Genomic DNA, 20,495 nt, shown 5'->3' on the forward strand with positions numbered 1-20,495 from the left:
ATATCAAAATCCAGATGAAAAATTGATGCCTTATAAGAGGATGGTGGATGATCTTAAGAAGTATTTTGCCTTTGTATCATTCCACAGATCCCAAGGTCCACAAATAGAGCAACAGATGCTATGGACACCTTATCATCTATACCTGAGTTACAAGAATCCAATGTTTGCTTTGAATTCCTGGTGGAAGAGTTACATTACCCAGCCTACGATTCTCATGAGACCCAAATAGCTTGTTCTATTATGGGATATGAATCATCCCAATATAGCCACATCTACTCTTATCTACGAGACCAAATTATCCCTAAAAATCTTACCCACAATGAGAAAAGAAACCTAACCCGAAATGCTTCACAATATGTTATCATTGCTAATGATCTATTTAGATGAGGTTAGGATGGTACATTTCTTAGGTGTGTAGAAACTAAAGAATCTAAATGTGCATTATCAGAAGTCCATGAAGGTATTTGTGGATCTCATTCGAATGGTCTTACTTTAGCTCAGACACTACTATGGGCTGGCTACTACTGGCCAGAAATGGAAAAATATGCCATTAAATTTGCTAAGACTTGTGCAAAATGTCAGCTACATGGAGACCTCATACATTCTTCGGCAAGGGATCTCATACCCTTCATTACACATTGGACTTTTCAGCAATGGGCCTTTGATCTCATTGGTTAGATATATCCTACATCATCTAATGGACACAAATTTATCATAACTACCACTAAGTATTTCATTAAGTGGGTAGAAGCAGTTCTGCTCATCAAAGAAACTGGTACACAGGTAGCTCTGTTCATCCAAAACTATATCATTTGTAGGTATGGGATACCTTCATCCATCATGACTGATAATGGAGGACAGTTCAAGAATAAAGATCTAGATGAGCTCTGTGAGAAATTCAAAATTAAACAACACTGGTCATTAGTATACTACCCTCAAGGTAATGGACAATCTAAAGCATCCAAAAAAAACCTATAGACTATCTTGCATAGAGCAGTGAACAAATTTGGGAAGGATTGGCATCTGTAGCTCAATCTTTCATTATGGGGTTATAGAACAAGTATTAGAACACCTACTAGGAATACACCTTTTTCTTTGGTGTATGGGTATGAAGTAGTATTACCTATTGAAGAGGAAATACCATCTCTAAGAGTTTCTTTGCAAGGTCTTGATGAAGGCTATAGAATATCTATATTGCAAGAGCTCGAATTGTTGGATAAGCATCGGCAAGTGGCATTTGATCATCTTAGAGTGTATCAAAAGAGAATGTCTAGAGGATATAGAAAGAATGTTAGACAAAGAGAATTTCAGGTTGGTGACCTAGTCCTGAGAGAAAATTCTAAAAATCAACAATTTCAAGACAACAAAGGGAAGTTTTAACCCAACTAGTTGGGTCCCTACATCGTGACTATAGTCTTTAGCTCTGGTGCCTATCAACTCTCAACATCGAAAGGAGAACAACTCCATGAACTGATTAACACCATCCACTTGAAGAAATTCTTCACTTAGCATTCTATATTCTAGCAACCTGTATAGCTAAACAAGTCCTGAAAAAATTTAAAAAAATCATAAAAAATCATAAAAAGAAAAAAAAGAAAAAAAAAAAGGAAAAAGAAAAAAAGAAAAAAAAATGGAAAAAGAGAGAAAATGCCTTGGTTAAAACTTGGTAAACAAGCACTTTGGTAAAAAAAAAAAATGAATCTCTACCAAACAGGTGAAACCTAGTAAACAGGAGCCTCTTGTACTCAAGTGCTCCATCTATCAATGCAACGTTGGCATTCCCACTTTCCTGCATCTTCTCTTTCGCTTGTACATATTTTATAGTCACTTTTGTGACATCCTAGTTTGTCGAAACCTTCATGGCTTGAAACTGATCAATGTCCTGGTCTTAGGTTACTTGACAGAACACATTACATGTCCTAAGCAGTATCAACCAAGTCATCTTTCTGTCAGTTAAAGCTGGTCGTCCAATCTGAGTCAGCCACCTGTCTCCTAACTACTAAAGAGTTTTTATCACTGAGTTAACAAGTAAAACAACATAACGGAAAACAATCACTAAATATTTTGAGATATGCATGAAAAATTTCTTTGTGTGTTGTCTTTTATATTGATTTTTGATTATTATCCCTCTGAGTAACTCGAGGAAGTCTATTTTGACTAAGAGGAGCAAGGATTGGGGGCATAATATTTTCTTGTTTTCTGCTTGTAGGAATGAATCTCAATGATCTAGAAACATCTAATTAGCTGGGTGTCTATGATAAGAGCCTTCACATCAAGGTGAAATCACCACACATACCTCGACTCCCCACATCATTTATCTGTCTATTTTGAGGGAATTTCTTTATGATGCAATTCAGGTCCTTGCAAAATCTGTCCAAGGATATGAACAAAAAAAAGGTCATTGCAGACAAGATATTTAAATTCCATATTGAAAAGAAAGGAACTCTAATCTACCTGTTATGTTCGTTATGCTCGGTGATGAAACTTAAGCATTTAAAATCCAGTGACTAGGTTTAGGTTGCATTTCATTTTGCATCTCATTTTGCATTTCATTTTGTATTTTGTGAATTTAGAGTGATTTTGGTGTGATAATAATGATCTCTTAATTTTATGAGAGCTGAAAGCATCATCATTTCTTAAGCTAAGTGGTCTCTTTTTCGTCATTTCTCCAATTGAGTACTTATGTTTTGAGATGTTAGCTGCATACATAAATATCTTATATTAGTTCATACATTCCATCATTACTCATTTGTATTCATCTTATTGCATAGAAAAATAAATTTTTGCATTACTCATTACTCATTTTTTATCATTTATTTGCATATGAAAAGAAAGAAAAATAGAGCTCCATATCAATTTGCATTACATACATCCATACTGAAAAGAAATGCATACATGTCAAAAAAAGCATATATAAAGCATCTCATAATCGAATCAACACAAGTACAATGAAGTCAAATTGGATCTCCTATCTATATATATCATATAAAGTCTCAAAGTACAAAATGATGTCAACTGACATATACAAACTCCCATTGGAGTAAGAATCATATAGGCTACAAAAAATGGTTGTGTCTACAAAAAATATCAGAGCTACAAAAAGAATATCTAGCTCTCGACCTCTCCCTCATCGTCAGGTGGAGGAGGAGGAGCCTACTGACTAGGATCCTAATGAGGTGCCTGAGCTCCCTCTGACTGTGCCATATACTGTGAGTAGGGGGCAACCTCCTGCGCAACTGAAACTGCCATGCTGTAAGCTGCAACATAGTAAGCCACCCTACTCATCTAGTGAAGAACCTCCTACTGTAAAGAATCTTGCTCTACCCTCATCGCTGCGACCTGACAGTCTCTCTCAACCCTAAGTTCTGCTAGCTATCGGTCTCTCTCTGCTAGCTGAGTCTATGCCACTATCAACTGTGACTGCAGATTCGCTAAACGTGCTCTCATTGATCATGCCACCTCGGCCCCCTTCTCTCTCGTAGGCTCTCCACCCCCATCTCCACCTCTAGCTCCACCCTGCTCCTCTTGTCTCTACCGAACCTGTTTAGGAGCTATTCGCTCCTCCTTAGCTCCACCCAACCTCACACCCACACTCCCAAGGGATTTGTCCTCACCCCTCTGCTGTCTAACCCTAGCTTGAACCTTGCTTCTACTAGCACTAGGATCGCCACCTGCCCACCTCGAAGCCTCAACTTTCTATCCCTGTCCCTATCTCTATCCTTGTACCTATCCCTGTGCTGGGGTATCATCCTTAATCTCCTTAATGCGAGGTACCTACTTTGCCGGATCAGTGAATCTGGGGAATGGATGCTGCTGAAACCAATCCCTATACTAGGGCAATACCCCTGCATCTGCTATGTCATCCATGTAATCCCACTAGAGTCACTGCAATCTAGTCAACTCCTGCATACCCAAGGAATAAGATAACCTCCGTGCCCATCTCTGCCTCTCCTCATTAGCATATCTCTCATATGATGTGAACTCCTATGAGATCCTCTGAGGCCTACCATACTGCCTCATCACTTGAGAGACCATAAATCACTCCACCATAGTCTGTGATCTACCAATGAGTGGGCGCGTAACAAATAGATCTCTGCATATGATCCTCTAGTCATCCCATAGCTCTAAGCCCTTGTAAGGTCTCCATACAATAGCTATCAAGTCATCTAACTGCCATCACCAAAAATCTATCATGCCTAGATGGGGCTGTGTAACATAACCTAAATATCTGTATACAATCGGCTGACCAGGCTCTCTCCTATCATACACAATCAGCCTGCATACTAGGAGGTGCTCCCAAGCCCATACATATAAGATCAATACATCTGCAACCATGCTCTTACCCTCCATGTAAACAATCTCGCGAATACATGTGGGCCAATATACATGAACCCTAACCTATTCTCTAAGGGGTCTCAATCAACCTCTCCAACATCCAGCCCCATCCATAAAGGAATCCCTGCTATCCCCTATCTGGCATCAGAAAGCAGCTGATAAAACTTGCTAGGACACAAGCTAGAGAAAACTCCTCACTGTACCTTCTCATCATCATGTCCCAACTGGTAGAACATGTCAAGATATAGGGATCCTTGAATACATGTTTGGCCACCTGTAATCCAAGTAGCTGTGCTGAATCGTAATGCACCTTACCCCCAGCAAAAGGGATACAAAGAATCCTATAAACATCCTCGGGAGTGATGGTCATCTCCCCAACTAGCAAATGGAATGTGTTATGCTCAGAATGAAATCTCTCTACTAACATTGTGAGCATACCATGATTCACACGGATATCTGGTAACCTAAGAACATGGGTGAAACCGCACAAATCAAAATGTGCCTGCTCAACATTTGATAGATGCCGAACTAATGTCATAATGGGTGGATACACGCATCAGAAAAGAACATGAGGCAATCACACCTGCAAAAATCAAACAATGGAGTATTAGAAAACTTTCCAAATAAGCTTGCAAGAGAAGTAAAACATCATGCAAATTCAACTACATTAATTGTCAAGTCAAAAATTTAAGTTTGGACCTTAAAAATGCTCACTATTTTCCAAGCGATACAACATAAAAATGCAAAAACTCATATGAGTCAGGAATACACTTCGTACAACAAATTATCCCCATATGACACAAGACTGGATTTCGGATGACAAAATGGTCTCTTATGAATGATCTCATATGATACAAGGGTGGGCCTCGAACAAAAAAACATATGGGTTTAAATGACAAACAAAAATTTAACAGTTTGTCGTACGAGATAGGATCCTATCTCACATGACAAAATGAGAAAACCCAACTCCAACGTGCCAAAAACTTGAAAAATCAACAAAAACATTCAAAATTGAAATGAATAATAGGCTTAAGATAGATCACTTATGGTTGGCTCATAGTTCCAAGGTCGATTATGTCATCTCTAGTGATTGAATCGATGCTCATGAGTGGGAACCACCATTTTCTTCGCATAAGGCTTTTTGAATTTTCAAACTTGGAGGGTTAAAATGAATTGAAAATGACACTTTTACCCCTTATATAACCAAAACCCTAATTTTTTAACTTTCTCAAATAGAAATGAAAATTGTACCCTTAGCTAATTCGTCCGTTCTGATTCCATTTTTGGGATCAAAATCAAAATTTGAGATCATTTTGCTAGTCAATTTCATAGAATTTGGACCACTTAGCGCTTTTTCATCAAATGCTCATTCTTTCTTCAAATTGCACTCAATTTCTCATCAATCAACACTAAATCTCAATTTTATTCTACAACACAACTTTGCGCTCAACACCAAATTTTCAAAAATTCCACTGAATCAATTTGTGCTCAAATAACTTATCATCCCCAAAAATTGCTTAAAATCATGTACCCTCACTATCTTTCAATTTCACTCTCGAGGGGGCATACTAGTGACCTTATGACCTCACATCTTCAAAGTCGAGATAATTTTCAAATTTTCATCAAAAGTCAAGAAAACATCTTTTCAACTAAAGAAAATCAAACAAATTCTTATTGCTAAGGGGCGTCTCACCTTGATCGCTTCATATCAAGTTGAGATCTCTCAATCATCAGAATCGAATCAATCGCTAGGGGCATATCAATTTCATCGCTTCATATCAAGCTGATATTTGTCTTCATCTGAATTAATCTCTTAACGTTAATCAGTTTCATCACTTTTCATCAAGCTGATTATTTGTTTAAACTCAATCAAAAGTTTAAAGGGTATCTTTGATCACACGCTCAATCTAAGAAGGTGTTCAGTTTCATTGCATCGAATCAATCTAGATAGTTTATCTTCACTCATCATGTCTTGATCGATCAAGTTCAAGATCTATTTTATCTTCACTCACTGTGTCTAGTTCAATGAAGTTCTAGATTAGTAAGATCCGCTTCTTGATCAATCAAGTTCAAGTTTGGTATCTTTGCTCTCTATCATTCCTAGTTCAATCAAGTTCGAGATCGGTATCATTTTAATCAAACTTTGTTCAGCTTCATCACTTCAAATCAAGCTAAACACCTTTCTTTTTATCTAGTTCATGATCAATCAAGTTCAAAACTAGTATCTCCTAGACATCACATATTCTTTGATCCAATACATTGCTCACACATTAATTCAAACTAGGGAAAATGTAATACCCTAAAATTGGTCACCTAAACCATGGGCCCCTAATCTTGACAACATCACCAAGGTCCTAACCAATGGCAATTAAATCAATCTTGAGTGCACATGTTTAATTCTTTAATCATCAAATGTCACATGGAAAATCAATTACTCTATACTAATTAAATATTTATTTAATTAATTGAATCATTCCAAGAATATCATTTTGATCAATTATCCTATTTTAATTTATTAAATATCCTTGCATATTTAATTAATTAATAAATTTGCCATTTAATCATTGAAAAAAGGAATTAATTTATTACAAAAGAGGAATTAATTACAAACAAAGAGTTGAATTGAAACTAAAATAAAAGAATTGAATTGAGAGAGAAATCAAACTTGAGATATTATTTCTTTTTCTAAATTTATAACTTGAAATTAGAAAAGAAATTAATTGTATTATTGATCATTCTCTAAAATTGGAACTCAAAGCTTTTCAAAAAAAGAAGTTCAATTGCATTGAAAAGACTCTTTTCTTGAATAAATCAAAGAATTATCTACTTTTATCACAAATGCATGGAATTAATTAAATATTATTTTGAATGCAACTTGAACTTCTTATTTGAATGCATTTCAATTAAACTATAATTAGAATGTATCTCAAGGTTAACTAAACCTGATTTCTCAATTATTTTCAATTAATCCTAAATTGAGCTTTTTCATCATCTCTCTTGTGAATTCTCCATAAATTCAGCCTTCAGCTCTCATTCCAAACACCCTGGAGATTTTTGAGAACACGCTTGGAGATTATTATCATGTTGATTTTACTCTGGAGTCATTGAATATATTGTGCTTTTTTAGATTATTTGCATCCATATTTAGTTTACTCATTATTGCTTGAATCCATATTGCTTGAATTCATTATTGCTTGAATCTTTCATCCATCTTGCATCCATCTAGCTTAATATCATGCTCATATAGATTAAATCCTTCATCTTGGTGTAATCTAGTCACTGGTATTGCTTATAAAAATCTGAGAGCAATTTTATACTCGTATCTTTTAGAAGGCAATTGGTCGATTTGTTATGGTTATATTATTCATGCTTATATATGTCTAACCATACATGTAATGACTTAATTAAAGTGTTGTGTTTTGCAAATAAAATTTTTTATTCCACTTTTCACACACACACTTCCCATATGTCCTCTTATCAACCTCAAACATGTAAAAAATCACCGAAATTGACCCGCAAGATCCGCAAAATGAATTACCACACATTATTACTGATAAACACTATTCTAACAGAAAAATTGTCTATCAGATCTTCCAACTAACACACAAATCTTCATTGGAGGCCACAAACCTAGAGTAAGGCATATCACACATCCATAATGTATCTCCAAGATCCTTAAATAAAAATACTCAACCAAAATTATCCACCAACCAATCAAAGTGTACATTCTACCAGGTACATTGTTCTTCTCACCAGACCTCAATCAAACTTGATCAATCTTCCAAAATCGTCAAAATATAAGGTGTGGATGGTATATGTCTAGTTTCCATCAATGAAAACATCTAAACATACATGAAGTGTCTTTCGCCAACAATCTCCTCCTTTTGCATTGATGGTAACACTTAGTAAAAAATGAGTAAGTGTCAGACCAAAACCAAAGTACTACAACCAAAAATCTAATCTCTGGATTCCAAAGAATCAAAGAATCATAGAACTCCCCCTAAGATCAACATTTTTCATTTCCATACACTCCCCCTTTGACATTAATGGAAAAGGTAGGATACTGGAACCCAAAATAATGCTATATGCATATGTACACACAAAATTAACTCACAAATACTTAAAGATATCTACATAAGTGTTTTTCATTGTGTTGAAGTGGCAATCCCAATCCTTCTATAGATTCTCAATTTTTTTTATAAATCTACTGAAAAGATATGCTTGTGCTTCTACAACCTTCAAGTCTTCTGGTTCACCTACAATCAGAGCATTCTAAGCATCTTGAAAATCATTTGGCATTATATCCAACTTAGGAGTAATGAGAATACAAAACTCTCCAACTCTACGTACTATCCATTCCCACTCATAATTCAGGCTTCTAGTTTTCTCAAGTAGTGATATCACCTAATTTTCATGACTGCTCAAAAATTTTGTCAAATGATCAACTAACTGAGTTATTCTTTCTAACTGATCCTAGTGTTGTTGAAACTTATTCTCAATATCCAAAGTGAACTTTGTGGGTTAGGAAATAGGAAATCATCAAAGCAATATATAAAAGGACATATTATTCATTATTAGCTCAATCACAAATGCATTCATTGCAATGATCTAATCCTAAGCACACTCAATAGAGACATAAAAACAAAGCATTCAAAAGCAAATATCATGCAAACCAGATGACGATTTGGATGCTTCTTCCATGCGGCTCCATTGTTCTTCTTTCCTCTTCAAATGGATTTGTGGATCTCACCTACAAGTGCACACATACAATTGAAAGCAAGATGGATGTTGGTTATTGGTCAAGAGTACTGGAAGCATAAATTCGATAGTTTGATTAGGGATTCGGGATTAGCTTTGATTGAAAATCATCCAATTTATAGAAGAATTGGATAAATGACAAGATTAGCATGATGCAATTCAAATGGAAATCGCAAATCAATATGACAAATTATGACAAATTATGCACTTTCTATGCAAAATTTGTTGATTGATAATTTATGACAAAATATGACACATTCTATGTCAAAATTGATTGATTGTCAATTATGACAAATTTATGACAAATTGAAATGTCATTCCCATAGAATTAGGAGATGAAATAGGAGGGAAAAGGAATTAGAAATTAAGAAAATTAAAATTGATGAAAATTAGGAATTAGAAATTGATGGAAAAATAGGAAATTAGGAACTAGAAGAAATTAGGTAAATTAATTAACAATTTGTCATTTATTAATTAATTTACAAGAGGAAGAATAATTAGCCAATTAAATAAAGATTTAATTGTAATGAGAAGACTTAGGATTAATAAATAATTTAGTAATCCTAGAGGAAGAAAATGATAAGCAAGGTTAAATGACTAAATCATAAAACCCTAGAAGATGAATTAGAAGTGCAAAAATGACAATTAGGTCTTGATTGAAGATAATTAATGTCATGATTTTGAATTGATAAATGACCAATGCGACAAAATGATTTGATTGAGAAATGCGCCAATTGACGAGGAACAATGACAAATTGATCCAAATTGACATAATTGAGACAGACAACGATCGATGACAAATCGGTCGCAAAATGACAAAATTGACAAGTGGATAAGGATCTATGACAAATAAATTGCAAAACAACAAGATTGAAAAGGACCATGATTGATGACAAATCGATTGCCAAAATGACAAAATCAAACATGACAACGATCGATGACAAATCGATCGTGAAACGACAAGATTGATAAACCAATCACCAGATGATAAGATTGAAAAGAGGACAAAACCCTAATTAGGATTGACGATGTCCAAAATGATAAGATTGATGATAAGATTGATAAGATTGACAGGATTGATGATAAGATTGATAAGATTGACAGGAGGACAAAACCCTAATTAGGATTGACGATGTCCAAAATGATGACAAATTAGCACGCACATTGATGCAACAAGATAAGTTCAATCAAAATCATGACTGGATAATGTTGTCGACAAGACCAAATTCGAGAACGAGATGAATGAAGAATGTAGAGGAATGACTCAATGTTCGCAAATGATAAAAACCAAGTACGAATCATAGGAGAAATGTTAATGCGACGCAAAAACCTAAAATGAGGTAATGCGCAAATGTTAAAATATGACCTCGCAAGCGTTGACCATTTTTAGGTGTCTACATTTTGTGCCTCTTTGAGACAATGCGATTTTAAGTGTTGTTTCAAAGAAAAATAACGAAAATGCCCCAGACAATGACAATGACATATGCATGCCCCCTCGAGGAATTGGCCGGAAACATGCAGAAAAGAGGCCAATTGATCGATAAAAATGATAGGATCGAACGGACTGACAATCGGAGATCAGATGCAAGAAGGACAAGCAATTGAAAGGGCACAAGGCCGCGACCAACATAAGATGGAGAGGATGCATGTCCATCTATGCAATGACAAAGAGCTATAAATGAGACCAAGAGGGTGAAAAATTGCTCATTTGCACTAGCCCAAGAAGAGGATTTGTTGCTCTGGAAAAGGACACTTGCAGAGAGATGGCAAACATTCAAATGGTAGATCACCTCGGAGAATGTGTACACACATACAAATGACTAGACGATGTGAGAGCAGCGATATGGATCTCAAAAACCCATGTTTTCAATTTCATGAATTTGACTTGCTTGCGGGACATTGTGGGGCCCACAGAGGATGCAGAAACTAACTTCTGCGCTTGTGTAGGATCTTCTGCGCTTGTGTAAGGTCTTCTGCGCTTATGTGAGGTCTTTTGCGCTTGTGTAAGGATACACAAGTGCAAGTTACATGACACAAGCGCAGGTTACATGACACAAGCGCAGGTTCTTTGACACAAGCGCAGTTGTGCATTGGGAACTCAATTTTGGTCCAAAACAACATGAAAATGATCCGAAAAGGGGGGATAAGGGTAGGATAGGTCAGAATAGATGAAAAACACCCTGAGGTGGACATGAAAATGAGGAAATGCAACCCGTAGGAGCAAACCCCAAAACTGACAAAATGTGCCCCAATTGTGATGCAGAGTCGACAGTATCCGTTGATCACGCGGGAGAATCGACCTGACTGCTTCATGTTACGGCATAGACTCAGAAGCATGGACAAAGATACATTAGCAGGACTTGAGACATGGTAGGGATGAGGAGGATAGAGAGAGAACCCAGTGACAGAGACATGTGCTCCTTATGATAGACAGTGGACATTATGTAGTTTGACATGTTGTAGTCAGCCTGCGGGCCATACTTAGGACAAACAGTCCAGTTTTGTACTCCGATATGATTGTGATATGCGATATGAAATGCATCGATATGATGGATGAAATATGTTATGACTTATGTTATTTGCATGTATGGATGACTTATGCACTGTTTATGAACATGTATGGATGCATTTTTTTTTTTGTGTTTTTGATGCATATATAATATGAAATGGATAAAATGCTTGATGGGATGCTCGATGTAATGCAAATGTACTAACCAAATGGATGCAGGATGCAACATGCATTTTTGGAAATAGGAGCACTAGACCAAACCGACTATCCAACCGGATGGAAGAAGTGTTAGTAAGAAGAAATGAGACAGGGGAGAGTTAGAGACGAAGAAAAACTTGCTTTCAGTAATGCACTTTGTAGGTGAGAACCTTTATTTTTATGTAGCAAAATGGATGTGTAGCATCATGGCATTGAAAGCCAGAGCTGAAATGCAACCCTTTTTGCAAAAGACAGACACATCACAGACAAACAACAATCACAATCAAAAAGAAAGGGATCATGAGCCATCCCGGTCACTCTAAATCACTCAGTGACATCATCGAGCAACATAGGAACATGATCGAAGCCAAAGATAAATCAATAAAAAGATAAGACACACAAATTCAAGCAAATCAGACAAACATCTTGATCTTCATTGTCAAAAGCTGAAAGTGCTGATAAGATGATCATGCTGTCTGGTTTCAGGACATGTGGTACCCCGTCTAAGACAGGACATAGTCTGGTTTCAAGTATACCACACCCTGTATAAGACCCATGATAATAGGAACAAGGACAAATGATTTGGATGTTGATGTTCGATTGATATGACAATTGGGATTAGTTTGAATGTTTGGTTTGACTGAAAAAGTTCATCTAGTTAATGCGTGATTTCATTAAAGCACAACGTGAAATGGATTACGAGTGTCGTTGGATGAATGCTCAGTGAGCTATCTTATGCACAAAAGGAATAATTTATTGCAAAATGTTTGTTTTTTTTTTTGCTTTTCTTTTCGAGTTTTATAAAAAAAAATTGTGTTCATTTTTTTTCAGGACTTTTTTCAAATTTTTTTGGACTTATTTCAGGACATTTTCAATTTTTTTTTGGTTTTATTTCAGGACATTATTTGATTTTTTTGGATTATTTCAGGACATTATTTGATTTTTAGGATTTTTTTCAGGACATTTTTCAATTTTTATGAGATTTTTTCAAGACATTTTTCAATTTTTTTGGGATTATTTCAGGACATTATTCAATTTTTTTTGGATTATTTCAGGACATTATTTGATTTTTTTGGACTTTATTTCATTTTTTATGACTTTTTCAAGACATTTTTCAAATTTTTAAGACTTTTTTCAGGACTTTTTTCAATTTTTAAGACTTTTTTCAGGACTTTTTTTATTTTTTAAGACTTTTTTCAGGACGTTTTTCAATTTTTTTATGATATTTTTTTCAGGACATCTTTCAATGTTTTTGGAAGATTTTTTCAGGACATTTTTAAATGTTTATGATATTTTTTCAGGACATTTTTCAATTTTTAGGATTTTTTGCAGGACATTTTTCAATTTTTATGACTTTTGTTCAGGACATTTTTCAATTTTTGTGATTTTTTCAAATTTTTGCCCCCAGTGTCTAGCAAGGCAAGGAATATGATAGGTGAATAAATAGGCTTGCTGAAATGTTGGTGGATAGAGGGAAGACAAAGGCCTTTTATCATGGAGACAATACGGATGCAATTTTCAAGGGCTATTGCGTGATGGGACAAGAGACTGGATATGACAATGTAAAGTAGGAGCATGGCATGAGAGACATGTCAAGAGGTTTTTGAAACCATGTTTAAATTTTGCGTCCTTATGTCAGATCAAGATCAAGGAATGAAATAGAGTGTATGGATAGTGATAAGATATGGATAGGATAAGCAAGACCAAGAATGGATAAGGGACATGGACTGAAGGTCGGGATAGGCTAAGGGATAGTGGCAGAAAGTTGCAATAAGACAGGGAATATGGATGAAAGGTTATAATAAGCAAATGGATAAATACCAAAAGCTATGATAGATTGAAAGCTGCAAACAAGATGCATGATGCTCATGAAGATCCTCAGCCTTGTCAAGATCAAAGGTGGAAAGAGGAAACTAGACAATAGGATATGAAGGGTAATGACATGGTATGATAGGATAATGAAGGGTAATAGGATATGAAGGAAGAGATCTGCCCCCAAGTGTGGTGTGCAAGAAGTTTAGAAATTACGCATGACGCCTGTTTGCCAGGTTTTCATCATGGTACTTGCCCAAGGCGCCTGTTTGCTAGGTTTTCACCAGTGGACAAATTATTTTTCTTTACTTTTTTCTTTTCTCTCTTTTTTTCTTTTTCACTTTTTTGATTTTTTTGATTTTGACTTTTTCAATAGAAGATGGACACATGATAGGGGATGGAAGAAGGACTTAAGCGTCTTTTTGTTTGGATAGTAGACTTGAAATAAATGGACCATGACCTTTAAAAGTATGCTCAAAGACGTTGGTAGGATAAGGACATGGAAAATGAGATGAAACTAAGGCGAGGATTTATGCAAAGGATTGGATCAAAGGGATCAAAGGATGGAAAATATGCATTGGATAATGGATAGGGTACTAGAAGAATTGGGCTTCACTGGATGGAAATGAAGGCAAGATCGACATTGGCACACACCTTGAGGGGTGATGGATTGATGGAGGAAAAATAGATCTTAGATTGTGAGATTTGGATAGAGGAAAGGATAGTGATTTTGGGACATAAGAGCCCAAAATGGAAGGAGGTGATGGAGGAATAGACTTGGAAGGTCTGGGTGGAGGAATAACAACTTTGGATGCCAAGTTGGATGTTTCTTTAGGCTTTTGTGCTTCAAGGAGCCGCTTAGGGATCCACATGGTTTTTGATTTTTCACGCTTTTGTGGTTCCTTGGAGTGTATTGCTTGCACCAGGGATTTAGGAACCCATATACATTTTGAATTTGCTTTATTTTGCTCAGTGGGCCTTTGTGGCCTTTTGGATTTTTCCTTTTCTTTATAGATCATATTGTTCTCTGTTTTGACATGTCGATTATATTGGACATGTTGATCCTTGAATACATGTGGATTTCTAGACTTATGACTTTTATACTTGGCATCCAAATTGCTTGGAAGAGGGAATGAATGTCGGTGTGGATGGGAATGATATGGAGGCATGTGGGATGGATGGAAGGTTCTCCAAGATGTGTGCCTTTGTTGATGTTGCATAGGAGATGGAGGGATATAGGGACCTAGAATGGATGGAAGCGATGAAGGGGAAGGTGGACATTTGGATTTTGACTTTGAAGGGATACCAACGCCTTGAGTGTGAGCTCTGTAGCCATGACCATTAGTATATTCTTTGATATGGAAGGGTTCTTTCTTGTGAAGGTCGACCCCTTTGCCTTTATCAATATTTTGACTAATAGGATACTCTTTGCTTTGGGAAGAAGACGCGAGTCCATTATGAGGTGGATATGATATGAGAGAAATAATGAGATCTTGAAGTGGATCAGATTTCACCAAAGTAGAAGAACCCATTATGCATGTCGAGGGTTCATGAACATCTTGCACTAACACGTTAGGATCATGAGTGGGATTAGGATCGTGAGGGGGACTAGGATTGTGTTGTGGACATGGTTCAATGATAGGCTCTTCAAGAGATGGAATGGGAGAAATAATGGGATCATCAAAATAAATGCGATCTTGGAGTGTATATGGAGGATTAGGATGTGGAGATGGAGGAACAAAAGGATCTTGTGGAATAATTTGATCTTGACAAGGAGGAAGATCATTGGAATCCTCTTTAAAGGTGCTTTGCTCTTGACGGATCATCAGAAAGAATGGAAGGGATATCTTGATCTTGTTTAGGAAGTGGAATGTCAATGGGATTTGAAAGGACATCATGTTCATGAAATGGAATGGGATCATTTGGGATTGGATGGACTAGAATATCTTGATCTTGCTCGGGGAGTGGAATGTCAATAGGACTTTGGATAGGATGGACAAGAATAGGAGAATCATCATGAGTTTCTAGGAAGATGGGGTCCTGGTCAACAATTCGATGGAATGATAAGGTTTCAGGATCTTGATCTTGATTTGCTTTAGGACTCATTTCTTCATGCTCTAAATTATCCTCTTGACATGGGGTTAGACTTTGGATATGCTTGGGGGATTCTGACAAGGAATCAATGTTTTGGCATGAAGGAAATGCACTTTGAACATTTGTGATGGATTCTGGCAAGGAATCAATGCTTGAACATGAGGAAGAGGGACTTCGAATGGAGTCCTCTAAAACAGGTAATGGCAATAAAGTGCATGATGGCATTGGGTCTTGTATTTCTGAAACATGACAAGGATGTGCATCACGAATTGGATTATCTTGACAATCAATTATGGATAGCCCTTGGGTAATTGCATCCTTGGGTGTATTGTTTGATGAGGACAATATGGAAGGTTCTTGTGAAACTTCTAAAGGTGTAGGGATAGATGCCACTGGAGAGTCAATTTGGTTGTGGGGGGATGAGGCATTGCTAGACATAAGTGTATTATCTTGATCTTCCTCAATAGACTCACTTGGTAGTTTCCTTAAGAGCCTTGCAATAAAACCACCTTTCTTTCGAGGTTTTGACATGATTGGATCTGGAATTTGAACTTGTTTTTGGTTTGATGTCATGTTTTGATATTGGATTTGGTTCAGTTGTTCTGACATGTTTGAAACTTGAGTTGGTGTAGGCTGCAACCTTTGTTTTTGAATGTTTGGTGGGGGTTGTTGACATTGATATGTTTATTGAACTTGTTGATATTCCACCATTGGTTGAACCATTTGTTGACATTGTATAATTGGTTGGATATATTGTTGAAATTGGCCCATTGGTTGTGTTGGTTGTATATGTTGAACAATTGGTTGAACCATTGGTTGTATTGGTTGAAAATGTTGGACAATTGGTTGAACCATTGGTTGTATTGGTTGAAAATCTGATTGATAGTAAACACCTTCTTGTTCTTGTTGTGGAGGCACATAATGTTGAAATTGATGTTGTCTCTTTTCTTGAAATTGTTTCATCATCTCTATTTGGGAGAGGAGAGCTGGTATGTCTGATTGTTCAAGAAGAGATCTTACATCAATTGACTCAATCTTTGGATTTCGACCTTGAAATTTTTGAAACATTTTGGACATTTGTGATCTATTCTTCTCAATGTTTTTCACTCTTTGTTCCAATATCTCATTTTCTTGAGCTAGTTTCTCCTCTAACTTTTGTATTTGGAGACTTGTTTCATCATAAAGAGTTTGGTCAATATTGCCTTGTTGTTGGGATGGATATAATTGTGATTGCATTGTTGGTTGATATGTCAAACTTTGTTGCATCATTGGCACTTGGAACCTTGTTTCAATAGACATGTCACTATGCAATGTTTTTGGGATTTTTCAAGGATAATATATGATATGCAACTAAATGCAAACTTAAATAAATGAAAATGCAATCTATGTTTTTGGTTGTTTTTCGAGATTTTGACAAACTTTTGAAATGCAAATCTAAAAGAGACCCTTAGGAAACTGAAATGATGTCTAGACCTCAAAGGACAAAAGGACTTAATTGACAAAGGACAAGATGACAATGTCTCCCCTATATGCTTGGATACTAAGCTAGGTTTAACCAAATGACAATAATGACAAAAAGAGAAAAGGTTTGATAAGGTCTAGACTTCTTAACAATGACTTAGGATTTATCAAAGATTTGGATTACTCAAGTATGACAAAACCTAGTTTTGACATTATATGCAAAGGGATAATTAATATGCAAGTGATCTTAATATGATATGATGATGACCTAAGCTTAATGAAGAGACTTAGGGTATGCAAATATAAATGTATGACAATGATATGACTCTAATGCAAGAGGACATATGCAAGTGGATGACTCTTATTGATATGCAAAGGAGTATGACTTAGGTGAAATCTAACCTTGGTACTTGACAATGAATTTGCAAAATGCAACCTAGGATGAACCTAAATGCAAGTGACATGAATGTTAAGACAAGATTTGGAACAATGTTGGATCATCATGTTTGAAGATGTGTTTTGAACCTTGTTGAACTTTTGTTGGATGAATGTCTCTTGTGTTTAAATCTTATGTTGGATCAATTTGTTTTGCTTTTTTTTTTTTTTTTTTTTGAAAATGGGATGCAATTCAACTTTTGACAAGCAAAGAATACAAGATATTACAACTTAGACTCAAGACATTCATGCTCATTTCCACATTTCTTATGGTAGGCAAAGACATTAGGTACTTGAGAGGTAGACTCGTTATGGGATTCAAGGAGAATACATAGATGCTTTACCCCACGGGCTCCCCTCCATGGCACTCACTTCTCAGGGAAACCAAGCATCAGTCCCCATGGAAATCTCCCCATGGCAAACTTAGTATCTCTTCCAAGTATCCGAACTTGTCCTTCTCAAGCAACTAGAAGGGTTTTTGGCCTCTAAAAATAAGGTATGTAGTAAGGATTTCTGTTAAGCGTTACTCCTTGATGTCACGCAAGCGTGATTGAGACATTAAGCCCATCAAGATACCAAACAAATGTAGTTGCACAAGCATGATTTAGACCAAGAGGCCCTACTTAGATGTTGATATGAGAAAGAGTTCAAGGGTCATCACTTCCCAAGTAACTGCAATTCCCACGTAACACTTCCTTCAAAGCTTTCGCTCATCGGGTATTTTTTTATAGTGAGTTAGAATGCCAAGGAATTCTAGCCGTACTCACTTTGGGTCGTTCCCTTCTCATGATTATCAGTTGCTTGCAAAAGCAAAGTGGTCGGGAAGGCAGGCCCTCTAAATGTGACACACAATCAACAACACAAGCATGGTATCGAAGATTTGGATTTTTTATCACCCTATGAAGGATGAGAGCATACTCTCCTACTCCAATGTCACACTTAACAATCAAAGCAGACAAATGTTCATTCCCACCTATTTATAAATCACTAAGTGCCTAATTAAAAATCTCAAACACACAGTTTGGTTGTTTCTCCAAGGCAACCTGCAAAACCCAAGTTAGATGTTTGATTTGTTATCTTTGACCATCGATTCTGCATAACACATGTTAGTAGTTTGATTTATAGTCTTTTCCATGCATATGCCAAGATTCTGCACAAATAATTAGTACCAAAATCCAAAGCACAAAAAACAGAATGCAAAAACACCAAAAATTTCAAGTAAACACTACATTTTTCACCTCTATTCTGGACTTTATACAAGCGCAGAACTCATGACACAGGTGCAAGATGTATGACACAAGCACAGAATGTCACCTACACAAGCACAAGATGCAGGACACAGGTGCAAGATGCAGGACACAAGCGCAAAAGTGTCCAGAATACCCTGCACGGCCCTGTTTTTGGGTTTTTTGACCTGCAAATCAACTTCAAAGCACTCAAAAACATAGTAAAGGGGTTAGAAGGTTATTATTCACATCGGGTTCACCAATTAATGTGGGTTAGGAAATAGGAAATCATCAAATCAATATATAAAAGGACATATTATTCATTATTAGCTCAATCACAAATGCATTCATTGCAATGATCTAATCCTAAGCACACTCAATAGAGACATAAAAACAAAGCATTTAAAAGCAAATATCATACAAACCAGATGATGATTTGGATGCTTCTTCCATGCAGCTCCATTGTTCTTCTTTCCTCTTCAAATGGATTTGTGGATCTCACCTACAAGTGCACACATACAATTGAAAGCAAGATGGATGTTGGTTATTGGTCAAGAGTACTGGAAGCATAAATTTGATAGTTTGATTAGGGATTCGGGATTAGCTTTGATTGAAAATCATTCAATTTATAGAAGAATTGGATAAATGACAAGATTAGCATGATGCAATTCAAATGGAAATTGCAAATCAATATGACAAATTATGACAAATTATGCACTTTCTATGCAAAATTTGTTGATTGATAATTTATGACAAAATATGACACATTCTATGTCAAAATTGATTGATTGTCAATTATGACAAATTTATGACAAATTGAAATGTCATTCCCATAGTATTAGGAGATGAAATAGGAGGGAAAAGGAATTAGAAATTAAGAAAATTAAAATTGATGAAAATTAGGAATTAGAAATTGATGGAAAAATAGGAAATTAGGAACTAGAAGAAATTAGGTAAATTAAATAACAATTTGTCATTTATTAATTAATTTACAAGAGGAAGAATAATTAGCCAATTAAATAAAGATTTAATTGTAATGAGAAGACTTAGGATTAATAAATAATTTAGTAATCCTAGAGGAAGAAAATGATAAGCAAGGTTAAATGACTAAATCATAAAACCCTAGAAGATGAATTAGAAGTGCAAAAATGACAATTAGGTCTTGATTGAAGATAATTAATGTCATGATTTTGAATTGATAAATTACCAATGCGACAAAATGATTTGATTGAGAAATGTGCCAATTGACGAGGAACAATGACAAATTGATCCAAATTGACATAATTGAGACAGACAACGATCGATGACAAATCGGTCGCAAAATGACAAAATTGACAAGTGGATAAGGATCGATGACAAATAAATTGCAAAACGACAAGATTGAAAATGACCACGATCGATGACAAATCGATTGCCAAAATGACAAAATCAAACATGACAACGATCGATGACAAATCGATCGTGAAACGACAAGATTGATAAACCGATCACCAGATGATAAGATTGAAAAGAGGACAAAACCCTAATTAGGATTGACGATGTCCAAAATGATAAGATTGATGATAAGATTGATAAGATTGATAGGATTGATGATAAGATTGATAAGATTGACAGGAGGAAAAAACCCTAATTAGGATTGACGATGTCCAAAATGATGACAAATTAGC

This window comes from Cryptomeria japonica, chromosome 5 (assembly GCF_030272615.1).
Source record: "Cryptomeria japonica chromosome 5, Sugi_1.0, whole genome shotgun sequence".
NCBI lineage: Eukaryota > Viridiplantae > Streptophyta > Pinopsida > Cupressales > Cupressaceae > Cryptomeria > Cryptomeria japonica.